The sequence below is a fragment of the Rhinoderma darwinii genome, chromosome 4 (genome assembly GCF_050947455.1).
Source record: "Rhinoderma darwinii isolate aRhiDar2 chromosome 4, aRhiDar2.hap1, whole genome shotgun sequence".
NCBI lineage: Eukaryota > Metazoa > Chordata > Amphibia > Anura > Rhinodermatidae > Rhinoderma > Rhinoderma darwinii.
In genome coordinates, this window is record NC_134690.1 from 396,090,230 (window position 1) to 396,115,006 (window position 24,777).

General features: G+C 43.2%; 1 pseudogene; it reads left to right on the forward strand.

Moving 5' to 3' along the window:
- Positions 1 to 24,777, forward strand: part of LOC142760278 (calpain-2 catalytic subunit-like) — a 73,688-nt pseudogene that overhangs the window by 42,236 nt on the left and 6,675 nt on the right.

Here is a 24,777-nt window from a genome sequence, read left to right on the forward strand (position 1 = left end):
TCAAGTCTGGTAAGCTCCACCCACCTTATAATTAAGCCATGCCTACTCAGGACATCACCGCTTTCTAAAAAAATCCTGCCAAGACTCAAGTCCCTTGCCCACAGCTTCAGCTCCCTAGTTTTACTGTGGCAGCATCCAGAGACAGGTCAAAGGGGAAGGGGAGCAGCTACAGGAGCCTGCCTAGGATTAAGAGGAAAGTGGCCCACTGCAAACACTGGCCCATCTGGCATTTGCCAGATGGGCAGTCAAGCCATGGTCAGATCCCTGTATTTAGCAGAATGCTGGCCACTTATAGGTGAGGTTGACCTCCGCCATTTCCCCAGGTTGGTAATGGGCAGGTCTGATCAATGTACAGGGCTGCTGAGGAGTCTGTTTTAGGCATGGCATTTACCACACTGAAGCGCCCATGCACATTATATTAATGCGGGCGGATCCCACTAATTTTATGGTGCACTCGGACTGTCTGCCGATGGAAAACGTCAGGAAAAGGACAATCAGACAAGTTGTGACAAGTATAATATTTCTAGTCTCCTACCTACTTGACATACCAGAAGGGTCTATTCACACTTGCAATTTTTGAAACATCGAGGCCAAACGCTGCAGTTTTGTGATATGACCGCACCGTATGAATATACCTATCTATATTAATATTTTATTAATGAATACATGACATTACATTGTTGCTTTTTAGGTGTGTCAGGAGTTGCCCATTAGTTGTACCTTCACCTTTGCAAATTAATGTAAAAAAGTGAATTTCTTGATTTTAAGAATTTCTCTTGTCATCTCAGATCTGAAGAGTGGAACAAGGTGGATCCCGAAGTAAAAGCAAAGCTCAACATTCAGGAGGATGATGGAGAGGTTTGGTGAGTTGTCATCTTCTTCAGTCTAAGTGGTTACTAAAAACGTTGATGGACCCCCCCCCCCCCCCGTACTAGACCAAAAGAAGGAGATATTGACACTGTTGACACGTGAATATTTATATTTTGACTTCTCATGTACTGCCAATCATATCATTTTAACTTTTAGTGGAAATTATAAAGGCTACTTAGAATGTTCACAATTAATTAGAATAGAGGCCTAATTTTAACACACCTCCCCCCCCAAAGTCTAAATTGGCATAATCTGTTTTAACACTGGATTATTTAAATAATCTAGGCAAGGCAACACAAATTAAGACATCATTTCCCCACTGACACATGATATTATTTATCCTTCTTACAACTGGTTCGACTGCCATTCAAGTCATAAGTGACGACAATTCTATTAATTTCATAGGTAAACATTCAGTAACTAAATAATACCACCATACTGTGAATATGAAATACCACAATGCAGTGACTGAAAAATATCATTATTCTGACTGAATATTATTATCATACAGCAAGTGAGTAATACCACCAGTACCAGAATAATACCACCATAGAGTGACAAAAAATTACCGCCATACAGTGACTGAATAATAGTGCCATACAGTAAATGAATAATACCTCCATACAGTGACTGAATAATAGCGCCATACAGTGGCTGAATAATACCTCCATACAGTGACTGAATAATAGCGCCATACAGTGACTGAATAATACCTCCATACAGTGACTGAATAATAGCGCCATACCGTGGCTGAATAATACCACCATACAGTGACTGAATAATACCACCATACAGTGACTGAATAATACCTCCATACAGTGACTGAATAATACCACTATACAGTGACTGAATAATAGCGCCATACAGTGGCTGAATAATACCACCATACAGTGACTGAATAATATCACCATACAGTGATTGAATAATACCACTATACAGTGACTGAATAATACCTTCATACAGTGACTGAATAATAGCGCCATACAGTGACTGAATAATATCACCATACAGTGACTGAATAATAGCGCCATACAGTGACTGAATAATATCACCATACAGTGACTGAATAATACCACCATAGACTGACTGCATAATACCACCATATAGTGACTGAATAATACCACCATACAGTGACCGAATAATACCACCATACAGTGATTGAATAATACCACCATACAGTGACTGAATAATACCACCATACAGTGACTGAATAATACCTCCATACAGTGACTGAATAATACCTCCATACAGTGACTGAATAATACCACCATACAGGGACTGAATAATACCACCATACATTGACTGAATAATACCTCCATACAGTGACTGAATAATACCTTCATACAATGACTGAATAATACCTTCATACAGTGACTGAATAATAGCGCCATACAGTGACTGAATAATATCACCATACAGTGACTGAATAATAGCACCATACTGTGACTGAATAATATCACCATACAGTGACTGAATAATAGCACCATACAGTGACTGAATAATATCACCATACAGTGACTGAATAATACCACCATACAGGGACTGAATAATACCACCATACATTGACTGAATAATATCTCCATACAGTGACTGAATAATACCTTCATACAATGACTGAATAATACCTTCATACAGTGACTGAATAATAGCGCCATACAGTGACTGAATAATATCACCATACAGTGACTGAATAATAGCACCATACAGTGACTGAATAATATCACCATACAGTGACTGAATAATACCACCATACAGTGACTGAATAATACTTCCATACAGTGACTGAATAATACCACCATACAGGGACTGAAAAACAGCACCATAGAGTGACTGAATAATACATCCATACAGTGACTGAATAATACATCCATACAGTGACTGAATAATACCTCCATACAGTGACTGAATAATACATACAGTGACTGAATAATACCACTATATAGTAAATTAATATATTACCAAACAGTGACTGAATAATTTTCACATCAGGGACATGTTTGGCTTTACTCATTGCAGCACATCTCTTCTTCTCTGTGACAACACAAGCCCCCACTCTCTAGCAGTGAACACACCAAAATATACAAGGGTCTATTCAAATGACAACTGAAGTCCCCCATAACAGACACAGTGTTCCAAGAGCAATGATTATCATAAAAAGTGCCTGCCCGCTGCTCCTCTAAACAGTGTCTCACTGGGTACATCCACGAACAGTTTCTTTTCAACTTCACCCTTATACAGTGTCTTGCCAGGCACCTCTCCAAACAGTGACTGCCCTTTGCCCCCTTATACAGTGTCTCATTGACTGCCTCCATAAACAGTTCCCGTAAGCTACCCGTTTATACAGTGCCTCGCATGGCACCTCCATAAACAGAATCTGCCCACAGCCCCGTTATACAGTGTCTCACCAGGTGCCTCCATAAACACTTTCTGTCAGATACCCCCTTATACGGTTCTCTCGCCAGGCACCTCCATGAACAACATCTGCTCGTGGCCCCCTTATACAATGTCTCACCAGGTGCCTCCATAAACCGTTCCTGTCAGCTGCCCATTTATACAGTGTCTTACCAGGTGCCTATATAAACAGTTCCTGTCAGTTGCCCCCTTATACAGTGTCTCACCAGGCACCTCCATAAACATTGCACGCCAGCTGCTCCCTTAAAGAGTACCTAATGTTGCCACAATATCCTAACTTTTATCACATATGTTTTTATTGCTTAAAAAGTGCTTGGGAAATATGTCAAAATATATGTTTGGTTATTTGCAGGATGCCCTACACTGACTTTCTGACACAGTATCGACTCGTGGAGATATGCAACATCAGCCTGAGTGAGGTGTGCTGTGGTGACCACTATAATTGGTGCATGGCAGAATTCAATGGAAACTGGAAAAAGGGAGTCACTTCTGGAGGGAAAAATGATAAGGGTAAGAATGTGTTAGAACTATTGGAACATACGTGTCACCATCAAACATTATACAGATATCTCCATTCCCACAATCCTTACTCAGTAACCCCAAACTCTTTCTGTACCACACAACAAGAACCAAGATGCATAATGGCTAAAAATGAAGCAACTTTACAAATGGCCATGATTAAAAATATTGGACTGTTTTGTGCATACAGCTCCTATGCAGCAGGTTAGCAAAAGAGGAGGCATGTGAAAGGGAGTAACACATGAATGCAGGATCAGACTACACACTGGATTTGTTTGTAGTCTGTAACCATGAAGACACATAGGTCTGCGTAGGAGTTGTATACACAAAACGTCAGTTTTTTAAACCTAAACTTTGATGACTTTTCAGAATAATCTCTCATATGTGTTCACAAGCGGAAAAACACAATTTCTGGCCATTATATGACTTCTATACTGCATTTTTTTTTTAGCAGGCTCTATCTCTAATTCTCAGTTTTGCCTCAGCTAGTGGTTGGACCGTGACTGCTATCATCTATTATATACTGCATATATTCAGCACTGGGGTGAGATATAACACGTGTCACGGCTGTGGGGTATGTGGACCCACTGTGCCGCTCCACCGTAGCGGTGTAGCAGCTGGTCAAACTGAAAGTCTATAACAGACACTAGGGCAAGAGTACCTGGGTAGCTGGCTTGTGCCGAACTATCGAAAGCAGGCTTGTGCCGAACTATAGGATTCCGGCTTGTGCCGAAGTATCGGAAGCAGGCTTGTGCCAAACTATCGGAAGCAGGCTTGTGCCAAACTATCGGAAGCAGGCTTGTGGCAAACTATTGGAAGCAGGCTTGTGGCAAACTATCGGAAGCAGGCTTGTGGCAAACTATTGGAAGCAGGCTTGTGCTGGATATCCGGACTTAAACACTGAAGTCGTCTCGGACACGTAACTTGACACGGATAGTGCAGTCGTCTCGGACACTGGACTTGGCTCGGACACCAGACACAGATACTGTATATGGGAAAACACGATACGGGATACAGGATGCAGCTAGGGGACCTTTGCAGACAAACACTTGAGAAACACACAACATTGCTCAGGCAAAGAGGTAGTGCGTAGGGTTCCTTTTAAAATCCAGGGTGTGCTGGGATAGGTTGGGGGTCAATATTCCTGGTGCGAGCGCTGGCACTTTAAGAACGGGAACAGGGTGGTGGAGAGAGCAGAGTGCGCCGGCGTCCAGGAGCAGAGAGAAGCCGGCGCAGAGGACAAAGAGGCTGGCGGCTGCTGGGGTGAGTGATACCAGCAACACCGTACTAGAAGCTGCAGCAGCGTCTGTGTGTCTCTGCCTCTTACGCTGCTCTCTCCTCTCCCCCTCCATAGACTTCTATGGGCAGCTGTAGCCTGATCCCTCAGTGAGCTGACAGTTTGTTTTGTTTGAGGAGTTGATTTTTGCAGTAAATTTAGAGGGCGTAAACAGTTAGAAGAGGGTGGAGGTGGATGAAAGCCTAAAAAAATGGCGACAGCAGAATTTTTCTCTAATACGATACAGTATATTACAAAGTTTCTTACACTCGCTTGTTCTGCTGGTTTTTGCAAATTGTTCAAAGTGTGATGCCTGTTCCAGACTATTTGCTGCATTGTTTTATTTTACGGGCATTTCAACATTACTGATTATTTTCAGGTTACGCTTCTAAAAAACAGAGATTGTCCAAAGTGTATAAACGCATTAATTCATAAAGTACAGATATAAAAGAGGAAGAGGCAAACAATCCCTCACTAATATTAATACCGTCCTCCCACTACTACTAATATAATACTAATATACTATTCATCTATTATCATCCTTTACTTCTACATTCCTTTATTCATAGACACATTTTGGATCAATCCTCAGTACAGAATCACGCTGGAAGCTCCAGATGGTGATACCAGCAAGAAGTGTCCTATCGTTGTGTCTCTGATACAAAAGGACCGAAGAAAGAAAAAACAAGAGGGAATAAATTACCTTCGTATTGGCTTCTATATATATAAGGTGATTGTGAAATTTTTTTCATTAATGTTATTCGTTTTCTGATTCTTAAAAGAACACTATAGGTAAAATGTATACTGTATGTTATGCCCAGTGCAAGTCCTCAGGGGCAGTAAATGACACACTTTGCCCCCTCATGCCCTTTATTAGTTGTATTACAATGTAACCGTTTTGCCTGGGCTTTAATTTTCATTTCCCATTGTCTATACTCAGAAAGACATACATTATAGATTAGAAAATAGTAATGGGCAATGCAAGTCAAGTTTTAGGGTCTGTTCACATTGGTGTCATGGCTTCCATTTATAACTGAGCAATTACAGCTATATCAGATTCGACTTTCATGGGGTCCTATCACGGTTCTGTTAGGATTTCACTATTTTTTACGACAAGAAAAGCTCTGCAGACTACACTATTCTTGCCGTCACAAATACCAGAAAGGCTGACAGAACCGCCAAACAGATTTTAACAGAACCGAATAATTATATGATTTTCAAAGATGTTTTTGTTGCTTATTGATGGTCAAATATCATAGCATGCTGCTCTATTCTATGCAGGGGAAAAAATAAGTAACTAAATGACCTATTATAAGTCAATGCAGGTAAAATGGTCTGTGATGGTGCATTATGCGTTGTTTATTGTGAACTCTCATCAGAGAGGAATGCATTCTGTAATCAGGTATCTCAGGTCCTGTCTCCAGCATATGGACAACCAGATGAGTCAGAGGTGCAGCCACAAGACATAAAGTGTCCTCATTGTCCAGTTTCCACAGGGGATCAGGAATTTCGGGGCCCCATACAGCTACATTTTCTGGGCCCCCCTACCATGGCACCACCTGTTAACGGTACTCCATCCAGCACTATATCATGCTACCCAGGGCCGTCATCAGGGGGGTATAAGGGGTACTGATGTGAGGGGCCCGGCCAAACCTAATTGAAAGGGGGGCCCGGCAACTGCCGTGACTTGCCTTTGGTAGAAAAAAAACAGGCCCCTGCAATGGGGCCCGTTTTTTTCACCAAAAGAATGTCGTGAGCTGCGGGCCCCCCTCTCGTCATGGGGGCCGTCAAACAACGCCTGCACGACCGATCGCGAGCACCCGCAAACTCCCACGCGTGCGCACTCGCAAACTCCGTCAGCGAGCGCGCACCCGCGACCGCACGCACCCGCGACCGGCCTCGCATGTGTCCGCGAGCACACACCCGCGATCGCACGTAGCCCCGCCCGCGCACCCGCGACCGCCTGGAACCGTGCACCGAATTTTGAGGTAGATTTTGATCTGCCCACACTATCTTGCCGCGTTTTTTGCCCGCGGCGATTGAGGACAGCAGACAAAAAATGCAGCGAAAAATGCATTTTCTGCCTCCCATTGAAAAACTCTGTGAACTGGGCCTTATTGTTAGGGCTTATTCAGACGAACGTGTAATATATCCGTGCAACGCACGTGATTTTCACGCACCTCACACGGACCTATGTTACTCTATGGGGCCGTGCAGACTGTCAGTGATTTTCACGCAGCGTGTGTCCGCTGCGTAAAACTCACGACATGTCCTATATTTGTGCATTCTTCGCGCATCACCGTTTGCTTCCGTTCCGGGGTTCCGTCTGAGGTTTCCGTCGGGTGAACCCCGCAACAGAAAGTGAAAGCGAACGGTGATGTGAACAGGCCCTAACACAAAAGTTTTGTCTTTTTTTAAGGCTGGTTCACAAAAAAAAATAATTCCAAATTCTACTGGACCAATTGCCTATTTAGAGACAGGCAGCAGCTCCAGGAGCGACATTTTGTCTGCTGTCCTCAATCGCCGCGGGCAAAAAACGCAGCAAAAAAACGCGGCAAGATAGTGTGGGCAGGTCAAAATCTGCCTCAAAATTCTTTAAGGAATTTTGAGGCAGATTTTTTTCTGCCTGCAAAATACTCTGTGTGAACAGGGCCATACTTAAACAGCACTTTGAGACACTTTACTCACTGTGTCAGAAGAGCTGCTGGCTCCCACTCCAGTCCTCGTCAGGCGATGTCTTCGCTCCAGACGTTCAGTCCTTCACCTCCAGCCAGGCTCCAGGTAAGTTGTGTCCATGTGTGTCCGCAGCTGCGCGCGTTTCGTTCGCGGGTGCGCACGCGCTGTCGCGGCTGCGAGCGCCCGGGCTGTCGCGGGCGCGCGCTTCTGGGCTTTCGCGGGTGCGCGCTCGCGAGTGCGCACGCGCGGGAGTTTCCTTGTGCGCACAATCGGTCGCGCGGGCGGGCGGTTTGACGGCCCCCATGACGAGAGGGGAGGCCCGCAGCTCACGACATTCTTTTGGTGAAAAAAACGGGCCCCATTGCAGGGGCCCGTTTTTTTCTACCAAAGGCAAGTCGCGGCAGTTGCCGGGCCCCCCTTTCAATTAGGTTTGGCCGGGCCCCTCACACCAGTACCCCTAATACCCCCCTGATGGCGGCCCTGCAGGGGATCATCAGGAGGCACCACCATCACTCAGCTAGAGTGCAGACCAGCAAACCAAGCAGATCCAATTATTTCCCTCCCCCTTCTCATCCTGGCTGTGGCAGACAATAGTTGGGCAATGCACATAATAGTACAAAAGACACAACTCACATACAGACAGTAGAAATACAAACTAAATTCAATATTATAATAAATCATGGTGACTAGAAACTGCCAAGATATTCCTCCCAACTGAGGGGTATATAAGGGCTTGTCTTGGGGAGGATGAGGGTTCTGGATTTAGACCTTCAGGAGAGCTGAAGCTGAGGCCGGCGCTCTGAGGAGTTTCCTGTGATTACCTGATCTTGTGGACTGTGTGCTGTCCATGCGTGGAAGGCGACCTGGTCTGTCCACATTGGATGCAATAAATCCTGTTGGAGTTGCCCTGTCTTCACTGGCTCTGTTGATCGTGTATTAACCTAACAAAGCCCATGACATTGTCAAACTAATTATGATGGAACACAGGGCTGGACTGGCCATCTGGCAGTTCTGGCAAATGCCAGATGGGCCGGTGAACAGTGGGCTGCCTGCTGGCCACCCAAACAATCAGTGTAGGACAGTGTCAGCGGCCTGGTGCCTCTCTGAGGGGGCAACAGGGGTTGCGCTAAATTGAGCTGTATTTGTGCTGGTGCTGTATTTATATACTGAGCTTGGTTGTGGTGTTGTATATATGTACTGAGCTTTGTTTTGGTTCTGTATATATGTACTGAGCTTTGTTCTGGAGCTGTATATATGTACTGAGCTTGGTTCTAGTGCTGTATATATGTTTTAGCTTTGTTCCGGTGCTGTATATATGTACTGAGTTTGTTCTGGTGATGTATATATGTACTAAGCTTGGTTCTGGTGTTGTATATATGTACTGAGCTTTGTTCTGGTGTTGTATACATGTACTGAGCTTTGTTCTGGTGTTGTATACATGTACTGAGCTTGGTTCTGGTGTTTTATATATGTGCTGAGCTTTGTTCTGGTTCTGTATGTATGTACTGAGTTTGTTCTGGTGCTGTATCTATGTACTGAACTTGGTTCTTGTACTGTATATATGTCAGAGCTTGGTTCTGGAGCTGTAATTATATAGAATATATTTATAATAACAAAATTGCAGAGCAGATGGAATTGTTTTCAATTCATTGTATATTTAATGGACACCTGTCAGGTAGTTTTAACCCCTTGAATCGCCACCATGGAGTAATACATGACCAGACAATATTTCCAAACAATCTCCTGTATGTTGTTTTCAGATGCAGAAAAATCTATAAAATCATCTTTTAAACCGGCACACACTATATGCTAATTAATCATTAAAGGGTCATGGGGCGGTGAAGGGTCAAATAATCCTGCCTCCAAACCCACCTTTTCATGCCTGATTGACATCCCTATAGTGGTGCAGTGTGAGTGGTGCATGTACCTCATATGCCCCAGGTGTGAGTGGGAGATGTGTTCTAGTGGTGTGCGTGCGCATGTGTCCTTAGGTGGGAGTAGTGTGTGTGCGCATGTGTCCTAGATGTGAGTGGGGTGCATGGGCATGTGTTCTAGCTGTGAGTGGCACGAATGCAGCATGTGTCCAGCTTGTGGGTTGCATCTGTGCGTCATGTGTCCAGCATGTGAGGGTGTGTGTGTATATGGCTGAATCTAAAATTGAAATCATACTATTTAGTTACAGTATGGTGATATTTTAGCATTGCATACTGGTAAAATTTGCAATCTTTATACGTCAGTATTAAGCCATGATAACGCAATCAGGATTTGATTAGGACTAAGTCCCTGATTCCACCCCTAAATACCTTTCAAATCCACTAACATTCTGCATCCATTACAAGTGAATGGGCTATTTTATACCCCATTCACATGCAGCGGAAATAGGTCTGCGTGAATTTTTTTCCGCTCCGCAAATCAAAATCCTCTAGAATAATGAGCGTGTTAATTATTCTCGTGGAAAAGCAGTGGATTCGTTGGAGTTGGAGCTATTAGAACTATTCCTCTTTTCATTTACACCTGTTTTAATAAATCTCCCCATGTCTTGTATAGCTGAAAGGTGGTCCCATGTACTCCAGCCGAACACTGGTGGCTGCGTATGGCCTGCGGTGGGCCTGTGTGCTTAGAAATGCCAGGGCTGATTTTAAGTCCCAGTCCGGCCCTGATGGAACATAACTGATTCGTCATGTCCTTAAGGAATCCTGAAAAAAAAAAAAAGTCCATAATGCCACAGTGAACAGAGCCTTAAAGGGATTGCCTCATCTTGACAACCCCATTCCATATGCCCTGATAGGCCCCTTCTATGAGCCAGAGTGTGGTGGAGGCGCTAACAACCAGAGGCTTTCATGGACTTAATCCATCCAAGTATTACATGGACAACCATTCATTTGAATGGCCACATGTAATATTACATTTGACCTGTAGAGGCCGCTGCTGGGAAAATATATAGCCTGCAGCATCTTCCCCATGCAAAATCATCCGGGCACACGGCGGTCAGCAGATCGCTGCAGATTAAAGGGGTTTTCCATGATGAGACAACAAGATGATATGTTGTAGACAAGTTCTTTTGTTGGAAGCCCCTGTTCTTGCATACAGACTATAGACAGCATGAACAGAGCTTCAGGGTGGTATTCAATGCTTATACTCTGCTGTGAGGGACTTGGGGAGCTGCTAATGGTGCTCAGAGAACTATAAAGGTTACGTCCATCTTTGTAATTTCATGTTGGGAGTTGTAGTTTTAGCATTATATGTAACACCCATTAAATAATGGACCTTTTTTTACTATACCAAACAATTGTTATATTTTTGTCCTCTGCTCTTTTATTCCTGCACTTTATATAGAGATAATTATATTTTTGATACTAATGTTACTTTGTTACTCTATGGTCACCATTTTATCTCTATACTACAGATTAACCCTGAAGACAAAGTTCCTCTGGGGCAGAAGTTTTTCAAGGACAATAAATGGGCTGCAACTGTAAACACGTTTTTTTCTTTCCGTGAGGTATCAGATCGATTTGAGCTTCTTCCAGGCGATTACGTCATTGTGGCAGCGACTGGTAGTGAGTCTGAAGAAGGTGATTTTTACCTCCGTGTTTTCACTAAGAAACCAGCCGGAGTAGAGTAAGTATTGTATACAGTAATCATTTCCATTATTTTGGGATTCCTCCTGTGAACTCAAATTCTTTTTTGTGCATAGGGATGCTATTATCGAAAATTTAAAGGGGATTTCTAACCAAAATTTCAAAGTGGCCATATAATAGTAAATCAGTAGTAAATAGTCATGTTTTTTCCACTTAGACATATTGCCATTTTTCCATCTCAGAAACTGATATTAAAACTGTATTATATTATATTTATTTTAGAACAACAGTTTATCATCCCTAGCTAAGAATCTAAATAAAATTGACAACCAATAAGACTGCACTTCCTGTTGTCACTTTTGCAAAAATGGCCGTCGCAACAAAACTCTGACTACTCCTGTAACTTTTGATTTACCCATATTTTGTAATTTTACATTCTGGGTCAAAATGCTGAGGGACCTTAGAAGACATTAGTGGGTCATGGTGGATAGCATCGCTGACGTTACCTAAACACACTGCGGGAGAACTATCAAAATGTGTGCAAGGGAAAAGTAAAGCAGTTTCAAACCAGTTCAATTATGAATTGGACTAGTTTGTTTAAATCTCCACCATTGTGCTGCCTCAGTTTCCCTCTAGGGGCGCTACATCTCATCTTCAGCATGGTTGAGGTGAGTCCTCCACTCTTTGCTGTGCCTCTTCACTATCGCTAATAGAAGGAAATTCTGAATGGGGACCCCCTGTATGAGGCCGATATATGTCTTAATAGACTATATAGACAGGACTTGTCCTGAGTGAACATTCCCATTAAAAATATATATATATATATTACAGACGCCTTCTTGAAAATCATTCTCAATATCTGTTTATACGTTTGCTTTGTCCTAGGGTACCTGTCGTACAAGCGACTCCATTTGAGGTAAAATGGTAATTTTCTTTTTGAGTCACACTCCGTACACTACAGAGATACATATATAACTATATACACACACACACACACACACACACACACACACCACAGTTATACACATACAGCACATTGCTTTATTTCCAGAATTAGCACCACTTTTATTCATGGGCCATGACTGCTATTGCAGCTTTTTCCCATTACTGAAATACTGCAATACATGACACAGTCCACGGACAGAGTGGAGCCATTTCTGGACAAAAGCAGACCCTTCTTTCTAAACTCAGACTTCCCCTTTAAGGTTGTACGTAAAACTTTTAGTTCCTTTGCTTAGGGTATTGCATAGAAAATGTTCCCTATGTAATGACAGGGTAGGGAGACAGACAGGTAAGCCCTAATCTACCCGCCACTCAGTCCCTGCCTACTTGCAACGACCCGTCCTAAGCGACGGGGTACAACTGGGCGACGGTCCCTACGCTCAGTAAGTGCAAGACAGACAAAACAGACAGGGGTACACAGAAGCAGGGAAACGGGGCAGCTGCCCACGGAGACACCGTGAGCAACAAGAGTGGTGAACGAGCCGAGTCAAACCAGGAGAGAGCGAGGTACAAAACGCTGACCAGGAGAGTGGTCAGAAAGCCAAGGTCAATAACAAGCAGAGGATCAGTAGTACAAGCAGCAGCAGCAAGCCAGGAAACAAGCATAGAAGAATCACAGGCAAAGGAGGAACAGGAAAGGCAGGTATAAATAGACAGTGGGCGGGAACTAGCTCCATCTGGCGCCACGGGCGACGACACAGAACCTGTGTCTGGCAAATCCTTTACACCCTACATTTGTGTTTAGATTGTACTATAACTATAATTTACCATATGTTATATAATCATCAGTAAATTACATACAGAAACACAGAATAGATATCTTTTGTCTCAATGGTGAGCATTAACCTGCAGCACTGGGGTCCTGAATTCAGATCCAACTAGCGCAGCGTCTACATGGAGTCTGTATGTTGTCCTCTTGCTATAGTAGTTTCTCTCCTCCACAATGTGATTCTATTGGCTTTGTGTAGAATGGTCGTAGTGTGCGTATTATGTACATCTATGAGGGAGGGAGGATAGATAGTGTGCCTCCTGAGGCCAGGGGAGTAATTACAATAATATACAATAATATACAACTATATGAAGAATGGTAATTCACTAACATTTTTTTGTTCTAATATATTCCCAGCCGATCCTTACTCCAGATGTAGAAGCTGAGTTTGACGTTGTGAGAAATGAGGTAAGACATCTACTGTATACTATCTATCTATCTATCTACCTCATACCTATCTCATATCTAATATCTATCTCATATCTGTCTATGGCTGGTTTAGGGGAACAATATAAGGACAACTATATTTATTCTTTAATTTCTTTCTTAAGGCCTCCTGAGTGTCATCCGCGGGCCGTCCGCAATCACGGACCATGCACACACAAGATGTGCATTCATTTTAATGAGTCCAAATAATACAGACAGTATAATGATGTCCTATTATTTTTGCGATCTGGGCTTTGGGCAATGCACCGACCATGGAAACCACGGTCGTGTGCATTGGCCCATAGGAAAGCATATGTTCTATACTATCCACAAATTCGGTTCCACAAGTGCGGATAGTATACAGCCGCAAAACTACGGTCGTGTACATGACGCATAAATGTTTTTTTTCCAGTAAACAACTTTCTAGTCAGATATATCAGTGAAGTCTGATTGATCAGGGTCAGTGAATATTGATCCATTCTGAAAAAATCTGAGTTGTTAAAGGTTATAACTTTACCTGCTTGGCATTTCTGATTATTTAGTTATTAATTATTAGACAGACAGACAGACAGACAAATAGATACACACATGCGGTTGATTTGCTACAGGGACCAGTATTATCTAGTTACTCCCCTGCTTTCAACGTGGTAGGGATAGGCTACAGAAACAAGGCGACATGGATGTCTGTGCAGCAAACTCTTATGGCAGTCTGGAGAAGGAAAGAGAAGATCTACAATTAGAGAAGACGTCACCTGTGAGTCTAAGGATTTAATAGTTATGGATTCTGCATCTGATCAGTAGTATATACAGATTTCGCCGTCTATTGACTTTACGCATTAAATACACAGTGGCAAGATCCTTTATTTTGACTTTTTCAATGACTTTTGTTTTGTGATATCACGCTGCAGCAAGTGATCGGAGCCAAGATAAAGATGGCTACATCCGTAGCTTTGTATAGTCTGCAACGTCATGATACCCTGCAGACTACCTACGTTAGAACTGGTCTTTCACCACTATGGTCATTGAATGGCGGTATTATTGGTTATATAAGTCTTTGTATAGTAATAGATAGATATGAGATAGATAGACAGACAGACAGACAGACAGACAGACAGATAGATAGATAGATAGATAGATAGATAGATAGATAGATAGATAGATAGATAGATAGATAGATAGATGATAGATAGATAGATAGATAGATGATAGATAGATAGATAGATAGATAGATAGATAGATAGATAGATAGATAGATAGATAGATAGATAGATAGATAGATATGAGATAGATAGATATTAGATAGATAGATAGATGGATGGATAGATAGATGGATGGATAGATAGATAGATAGATAGATAGATAGACAGACAGACAGACAGATAGATAGATAGATAGATATTATGTGTTTACTCTGCTTATGTGTTTTATAGTTACAGAAAGGCGAATTCAATGAGGATGAAGTAAAGAATTTGCTGAAAAAAATGTTAGCAAAATGTAAGTTGCTGATACCAGGCAGTTCTGTACATTTAAAGATGAAAATAATGTGAGAAATTGTGTTAAACCTTCTCTATTCACTTTAGAAAAATTATATACTGTGTATGTGTCTATATATATATATATAACGTACTAAAAAACTATGATGTGACTGAAACCTCTCCATCCCCAATGATTATGAGACTTAACTTGAATTGTATATTTTTTTCATTCATTATCCTTATATAATGATTTTGGATGCAGCTCATACAATTTGGACTTAACTGAAACCTGTAACTGCAGCCCAAACACATTGACAATTCTTAATTTAATTTTCAAACTACCGATCGTACAATATGTGTAAAGGGTCCTTTACTTTATTTTACCCCCAAGGTAAGGATTCAGTATGCGCCTTTTAAACCATAGACTTTCTATTGAGCCCGTACACCAATTGCTCGACGTTCCGAGAAAAGCCGGTCTGAAACCAAGCGGCTCAGTGCTCACCCAAGCGCTTCTGCTGCTTCATTTTAGCGATTGGTCAGGGTCTCAGTGCTCGGAAAGTTTAGTTACCCTTTAAGGCAGAGCAGTTTTTATTTTTTAATCCATAAATTGCAGCAACCTCCCATTGGTGTCCTACTGGTGACCACCTACTCTGCCTATCCCTCGTCCTGGCTTTTTACATACACACATTTTGCGTGATCACTGTCTGTTTTCTCCAGCAGGCTTTGGTTGTAATAGGGCATCATTTATCCTCTACATCCTCTGTTGTCTTGTAGCCATACTCATCTTATTTTCATCAAATGTTTAAATTCTACAGATAAAATATTTTATTAAGAAAGACACAAATGATCTCAATGTATAATGTAAGTGAAGTGTAACAATATTTCTCTCTGTACAGATCCTGATTACAAATTAAATGAATTCAGTACGAAAACAGTCCGACAGATGATAAAGCTGATGGACGTATCCTTTACAGCAGCAGAAACGACACATAAGGATGATTGATGGTGGCCATAACCTGGGGTGTAAATACAGGTGGTGCAAAGGCAGAAAGACTAAAACATCTAGTGTACACCTGTCTGTGAATGTACGATCAGGTGTTTCTGTTTTCCACTTTTATTTTTCTTCTTGTTTCATGTATATTTAAGGGATTAATGAGGGGTCTGACCAAACAAGGCCAAATCTGCAATGGTATACGCTGAGCAACGTTTTTCTCTGCCCTCCCTCCTGGATCTTTCCCTGCCCTACTCTGTACTGATGTGGAGCAACAACACTGAAAGATTCCAGCCTACAGATGGGTATCTCTGGTTTGGCTGATAAGTGTAGTCATGTTGCATAGCTATAGGGGGTCACAGCAATTGCAGCTGCCACGGGCCCCCTCACCACACAAGGGCTGACTGTACCCTTACTTCTTTTATGCTATCCCTCTTGCACAGCATGGCATGTGTCATCCTGTGAATCCTGATTTCCCCTTCCCTGTCTCTTCTCCAGTACACTGGGGGGAGTATTTAGTAAGAACAGGCTGCCGCATGGCGCGCAGGGGGGAGAGCATAAAAAAAGTACGGGTACAGTAGGAAATAACGGTGTGTGGCTGCGTACCCCACAGTGTCTGAACAGACTGTAGGTGTTGTTATTACCATGAGGGGCACAGAGGGGGCAGTATTATTTTTGTTGGGGACACAATGGGGAATTATTACTTTTTACAATGGGGACACAAAGAAGGGCACAATTACTGTAGGACAAAAGAGGTCATTATTACTTTGTGAGGGACACAATGGGGGAATTATTACTGTGTGGGGCACAAAAAGATGGCACTAGTACTGTGTGGGACACAAAGGGGGCACTAATACTGTGTAGGAGGCACTGAGGCAGCAGGATGATGAGTTAGTGTGCAAAGATGAGTCAGGGCTTGGAGACAGCGTCATGTCATTCTGAGCTGGATAGAGAAGAAAAGAGATATTGAATGACTCCAATCAAGAAGACATCACCTGTGAGGCACCAGATGTTGCTGTAGTGACTTTTCTCTGTGTAAAACTGGTATCTAAATTTTTAGAGCTACAATATCATACATAGAGCTGAGCTGCTGTATCTAAGCTTGCGTGTTATAAAGTATGTCTTGGGGCTTTTTTCCTTGATCTTTTAATACGCTAGCAAGGCCCCTGGCTGCTAGTGCTGTATCGATTGGTCACTTAAGAGACCCAGGGATGCAACTGAAATTATAGATGGGCCACAGACGGTGGCCGTAAAGAGGGGTTGCGCGGAGGGGATGACCCAGGCTGAACATTTTCACCAGGGCCCATGTGCCTTTACCTACGCCACTAGGCCTATCTTGTAGATAGATTGGAAATTTGGCATAATTAGGCGCTATGTGGTGCAGCTGGGCAGAAGCGGGAGCGGGACAGTCCAATGGCGCACATACCTATAATTTTCCTGTTCATTCAATGCTCCTTTTACATGTCCAACACTGACTATTTTTGATCACCTTCTGCTGAAAAATCCTCTTGAAAGAACCTTAACTGCACCATATACAGGTGGACAATACAGGGACACTGAGCACAGACGAATTCCAAAAACTTTGGTTGAAGGTGAAAAACTACTTGGTAATTATGCACATTTCTTTATTATATAATGGCCTCATCACTTACTAGATGATATTCACAGTGTAAAGAAGACAATTTCTACCAGGGGCAAATGCTGGATTTTTAGGGATGTTTCCAACTATGTTCGTACCCATGACAGAAACATCAAAATTCCCCTTCAATACCCATTAGGCCAGATTCACACGAACTCGGACATGAAAACTGGCAGTTTTTCACGTCCAAGTTTCCCCCTTTTGGGACCCGTTTCACAGATCGCCATAGACTTGAGTGAAAATAGAAGAAAATAGGACATGTTCTATATTTCAACGGACCCTTCACACGGTCTGTTAAAACAAGTGCCGTATGAACGGCCCCATTGAAATATATGTGTCCATGTGATGGCCGTTATTTTAATGGCCGTCACACGGACATATTCTATGATTGTGTATTAGCCATTAATTCCTAGTATCTCTGATGGTTTAGGGGAATGAAAAGGTTAATATTGATATACATTATCCACGGTGGTCTAGGATGGTTATGGGTTAATATCTAATATCCCTGGATGTCTATTGGGTGTTAGTGGTTAACACCTTATATTATATAATAATAAATTATATTGTGTACCTATAATTAAGTTTTATTTAATCTAAATAGATCCATAATTCTTATAGGGGTCGAAGCTCTATTTTTCTGATACAAATTTCCAACTTCCTTTCACACAACCATTGTCAGGTTGGGTACGTGGACCCACTGGGCCATACCGCCCTAACAGTATGGCAGCTGACCAACAGGACACAGGTCACAGTCTATAGTTAGTATAGGGTACCTGTGGTAGCTCAGACAGTAGCAAGACAGGCTCGGCTGGGACTAGGCAGCAGGCAGGCACCAGGCGTGGTGTAGCAGGACAGGCGTGGTACTCAGCGCAGCACGACTCCAACTCAATACGGCACTTGGACCAGGATAGCACGGGATACAGTTTACAGGTAGCAGGAGCGGGAAACACTGGGAACTGGAAAACACTTAGGAGACCATTTGCAAAGACAGACTAGGGTAGCGACAGCAAAGCTCAGGCAATGCAGGGAGGGGCAGAGCCCTTCTTATAGTCCAGGGTGATCTGGGAGCAATCAGCTCAATCTCACACATTTGTGCGCTCTGGCTCCTTAAGACTGGAGTGAGCTCGCAAGCGCACCCTAGTGGTGGCTGCGGAACAGGATGGCCGCATGTGCAGACATCTCTGGAGAGAAGGGCATCGACACAATGGAAGGAGTTTGTGGTCAGCGACCACGGACGTTACAACCATGCAGCTAAATGTTAAAGTTCTGTCTGCCAGCAGCCACCACTAGAGGGAGCTCACTGCATAGGGATTATTTCATAAACCACAATGTTTTCTCCTGAACTACTTAGAGAGATATTAGGAAACCCCATTTAAGCTTGTCCATGATAATGGTGTATATCATTTTTCTGTTCTTTCCTATCTAGAACATTTTCCAGTCGGTGGACACTGATAATTCAGGAACCATTAATGCTTCTGAGTACCGAAACGGGTTAATACAAGCAGGTACCTTGCAATTTTTTTGTTATTGAATTGGTAATATTATCTGAATTTAACATTCAACATCTACACTTATAAAATAGGCTTCTATGCAATCTAGTGTCCTAGCCATTGAATTTAAATTTTTCAAAGGGATCCTCCAGTTATATTGCTTAGCCCTTTAATCCAATCTTTTTAGTCAAGAGTTAAAGGGAACCTGTCACCAGCATTTGACCTATTAAACCAGCACTACCGAGTGGTAGTGGGTGAAAAATCATTTCTATATAACCTATAATTGTCTTCTTAGTCGGCTCTGTAGCTTTAGTATTCAGCTTTTTAGTGTTCCACACTGTATGCAAATGAGCATAAAAGAGTCATATCTTCATTTGAAAAGAGTCAGATCTTCGTTTGAAAAGAGTCAAATCTTCATTCCTCAAGTCTTTCCGAGTTTTTCCCGCCTCCTTACTTTTGATGGACAGCTCCTCGCCTTTACCCAGCACACAAAATACTGCGCCTGTGCATTGATGTCCTCTTCTGGTGTGTACGCACAACGGGACACCGGATTATTACGATAAAAGGTGCAAAATGTTTGCAGGCCGTTATTTACAGTCTGAGGAGGAGTTTAGGAGAGAGGATAATGGCAATGAACTTTTGATAGCAGCGGCCTGCGAGAGATATGTAAAGCTCAATAGGTGAAATTCTGGTGACAGGTTCCCTTTAAGCACCTTCTTCACCAAATACTAGGATGTGACATCCCTTTGGATCCATTATCGTATTGACTTAATATTCCATCTGTCCCAGTAGTGCAGCGTTCCTCCAGGCTGCTCCTGTATATTCTAACAGTGGCCCGATGTTTGATAGCTGGGCAATAGAAACAGATTCCCCCCCCCACTCTATGGTTCAGAACTGTACGCTAGAATTAAAGATGTTCGAAGTTTAGAATATCGCTCAGCCCTTATACAGGACTAGGTTGACAATTTTGAATATATTTGGGATCCTTTAGACATTTACTGGATCACTCAGATCAGCTGTAAATCTTTACTATCACCATAGCTTACGTCTCGATTGTCAGGCTCAATTTACCCCCCTTGTGTTCCTGTATCTTGACTGCGTTTTGTCTTGTGTTATTACTTGATCTGTAATAAAGAAAGTTCAAGGGTGATCTTATGCTTAGGCGACGCAAAATGATTGTAAACATAGCAGTACTTGGGCACTGCGGTGAATTTTTCCCAATGTGTAGCTGCCAATTTTTCGTTCTAGTGGAATTGTTATATCTAGATGTTATGTGTTTTATAGTCTTTACATTGCCAAAATAACCTTAATTAAAACACAGTTAAATAAAAGTGATGGTGGGAGAAGCAGCCAGGAGATCGGGAAGCAAGGAAGCCTAAATAACTGGACCGCCTGCTCTCCCGGTTGTGTCTCCCTTCAATATTCCTTATGTTCTGTACGGAGAAGCCTCCTCTCAATCAGTAGATCTATCTTGAAGTACATAGGAAGGTGTTGTTGGTTATTCTGGTGTGTCACTAAATTATGGTCCATACCATATGGGTATCAATTTTGGTGAGATACTTTGGAGAATATACCACCAACAAGCACTGGGTCTGTCATGGTGACCATTCATGAATGTGTTAAAAATAATAAAATCACAGAAGGCATCATATGAATGTCTAAAACAATTAGGATCCAATCACGTGCCTAGTGGATTGATACCCATAGCTATAATAATAAATATAAAACAGGTGAAACCAGAGCCAACCCTTTATCTCCACATAAGACCTAGTGGGTAACAAGCACAAGTAAAGTTGCATTGATTTTTATTTATTCCTTGGATATTGTGTTTTACTCTTGGTACCTATAGATGCCTTTTACTAATATCACATTTTATTTTACAGGTTTTCCTCTTGAAAACAACACCGTAGGGCTCGTTGTTGACAGAATGATCAATGTTGATGGGATCACGCTCTTAGATCAGGTTGTTGGAAACATGATGCAGCTGGAGACCGCGCTCAGTGAGTGTAAACTTATTGCCATTTTATGACACATGTGGTGAATTCAAACTCGGCCGGGTAAGTGGGCCACATATAGAAAAAAATGTGAAGTTGACGGGCCGCATTACTTTCAAATTTGATACATTACAAAATTATTGTTAATCAATTCGTTATTTGAACTACTATAACACTATATTACTATAATATTACATTACTATAATACTACATTACTATAATACTACATTACTATAATAATACGACATTAAAATAACATTACTACATTACTATAAAAATACTACATTACTATAACAATACTACATTACTATAATTCTACATTAGTATAACAATACATTACTAGAACAATACTACATTACTATAATAATAACGCTAGGTTTAAACTTAACGGAAATTTGCGAGATTTCTTCACGTGCTTATTTCAACAATTCAGTTTTACAGTTTGTTTCGCTAAATGCAGTCCGGCGGCTCAGTTGGCAGCGTTTGGCAGACACACAAATAACAAGATTAGGCAGCCCCTTTTTAGATACTGCCACAGTGCCCTCTGTAGATGCTGCCACAGTGCCCTCTGTAGATGCTGCCACAGTGCCCTTTGTAGATAATGCCACAGTGCCCTCTGTAGATAATGCCACAGTGCCCTCTGTAGATAATGCCACAGTGCCCTCTGTAGATAATGCCACAGTGCCCTCTATAGATAATTCCACAGTGCCCTCTGTAGATGCTGCCACAGTAGCCTCTGTAGATGCTGCCACAGTGGCCTCTGTAGATGCTGCCACAGTGGCCTCTGTAGATGCTACCACAGTGCCCTCTCTAGATGCTGCCACAGTGCCCTCTGTAGATGCTGCCACAGTGCTTTCTGCAGATAATGCCACACACACCCCTTGTAGATAGTGCCACAGACACCCTCAGTAGATAGCGCCACAGACACCCTCAGTAGATAGCTCCATTAAGGCTCCCTCTAGGAGTGAAATCTCCAGCAAGAGCATTGCCGACGCTTTGGCCAGGGATTCCTCTGCTGGAGGAGCCCCTGATGTCATTGTCCATACACAGTGACTTCAGGGGATCCTCCTGGATCAGAATGTGAGGAAGCAACTGACCTCAGTGTCCATATATGGACAGTGATGTCAGGGGCTTGCCCAGAGCTGGAGTCCCGGAGCAGAGCCGCTTCTAGCACCCTGCCTGGGATTCCAACTCTGCTCCTGACATCACTGTTCATATATGGACAAAGATGTCAGAGGCAACCCCAGAGCTGGAATCCCAGGCAGAGCGCTACTAGCACTCCTACTGGGACTCCAGCTGTGCTCCTGACATCACTGTCCAGCTCTGGGGAAGCCCTAGACATCGCTTTTCCACAGAGTCCCGGAGCACCGCCTATACTAGCGCTCTGCCCGGTACTCAGGCTCTGAGGATACCTCAGACATTGCGTGTCCATATATGGACAGCGATGTCAGGGAATTCCACAGAGTCCCGGAGCAGAGCCTATACTAGCGCTCTGCCCGGGACTCCGCTCTGGGGAAGCCCTAGACATCGCGTGTCCATTCATGGACAGCGATGTCAGTGGATTCCACAGAGTCCCGGAGCAGTGCCTATGCTAGCGCTCTGCCCACGACTCCGCTCTAGGGAAGACCGTGAAAAAACTGTCCCTGAGCCTTTACTAGCAGCTCTGTGTCCCGCGGGCCGCAGATGATAGCCTCACGGGCCGCATGCGGCCGGCGGGCCACGTGCTTGAGACACCTGATTTAACATATCTAGCAAGCTTCCATTGATTCATTTGAACGTTTATCAATTCTATACACATGTATTATGACACAATCAGGACCTTCATATACGTCTTCACCGGCTGATATTTCTATAGCTATGAACAGCTTTTATTGACAGCCACACTCCCAAGGCAGGTGTCAAAAATACTTCATATATTGACAGTTCGAGGCCTCCAGGGATGTCCTGTAACAATCCCTTATAGCACATACTTTGTTCAGCGGTACATAGTGTCCCAACTAGTTTTAGTACTTAAAGAGAACCTTTCACTAGCCCAGACCTATGCAGTCTTGTCATCACTGTCTTACAAGACACCGTCGCCGTCATACTGGATGTAAATTCTCTCCACTTCTGTTCTGTGGCAGCGGAGCTGCGCGTGCGTGTGTAGTGTCCCAGTACACTCCCTACTTCCATAATAGGAGTAGTTGTCGTATGGTATTAGGTTTGTCATAATGTAATAGTACTGTTTGTCAGTATGCCTCTGTTTTGTCATGTATTTCCTGTGCATACACTGTGTATATTATCATTTGCTGCCATCTATGGTTGACCCACTGTAAGTGCATGTGAGTGTAGGATTTCAATCACTGCTAAGTCATAACCAGTTTTCCCTCCAGAAACTTCTAGTATTCTGTGGGTGGAGACTGTAGCCCAGCCTACCTCTTAGCAGAGGGCAGGAAAACCAGTGCAGACGAGTTCTGGGAAGTCTAGTGTGAGGTGCCAGCAACCCATGCTGTGCAAGAGATGGCAGGGAATCTACAGCTACCTACCTGCCACGCCTAGGAGCTGCATGGTGAATCTCACGGCCCATGAAAAGCACAGATATTCCTAGGACCCTTCACCAGTCCATACAGAGGGGATAACATATACATTTCTACCGCCTCCGAGAAGGAGAGAATCTATCTGCCAGAAAGGAGCAGTTTCAAGAGGAGCCTTTCTGCAATCCTGGACCTTAAAGCAGGCCTCCGGTCAAGTCCAGTGCTCCGTGGTTTCCAAGCCACGTGTCTTAGGTCCGCGTCCGGCTGTCGGATACCGCGGCCCAGTAACCGTGAGTAACTACATTTCCCTCAAGTTAGTCACCCGCCGGGAGCCAACCGGTGTAGATCCCTTCTGTAGCCATAATAAGGACTGTGTCTCCCCCAAAACCATAAACTGCATAATCTGAGGAAAGTACTGTGTCAGCATCACCCCTCACAAGCATATCCCTGCAAGTCAGCTAACAAGGGGTCCTCCTCACATCCACACTCCACTATACTTGTAATGAGAGACTGCATTGCTGTGAATTATTGCTGCACTTTCTGGAAGTTCTCCTCAGTAAAGAGACTTTTGGTTAGCAGAGAACTGTGTCTGATTTTGCTTTCCATTTTTGACAATTGACTTGCTGCGTGTCCTAAGAGAGGTGCCCAGGGTAGGACCCCACTGCAGCGACCGTGACATCACCAATAAACCAGCAATTAGGGGGACTACTACCCCCATCACGTCCTCTCATAACATCTGCATACTCTGGGATACCACACGTGCACTTGCGCACACTCTCCTTCTCTCTCCAGCTCTATTAGGACAGTGATGACAAGACTATGTGATCTCGCGAGAGAGATTACACAGCACAAACCGCTCTGACACAGTCAATAACTGATTGGACAGTATCAAAGGGCTAAGTATCACGCCCCCTGCCCTTTCCATGAAAAGAAACACCCCACTGACAGTAGAGAGGGTAATTTACATATCGGGCGCCAATAATAACAGCACCGATATCTCAAATAAGGAGGAGGCTTGACAGGTAGTTTAAAGTGCCCCAGGGTCTGTACAGCAGTGCCTATAAGGGTATGTTCACACGGCGGGGGTCCGTAACGGCTGAAATTACGGGGATGTTTCAGCCTGAAAACATCCCCGTAATTTCAGCCG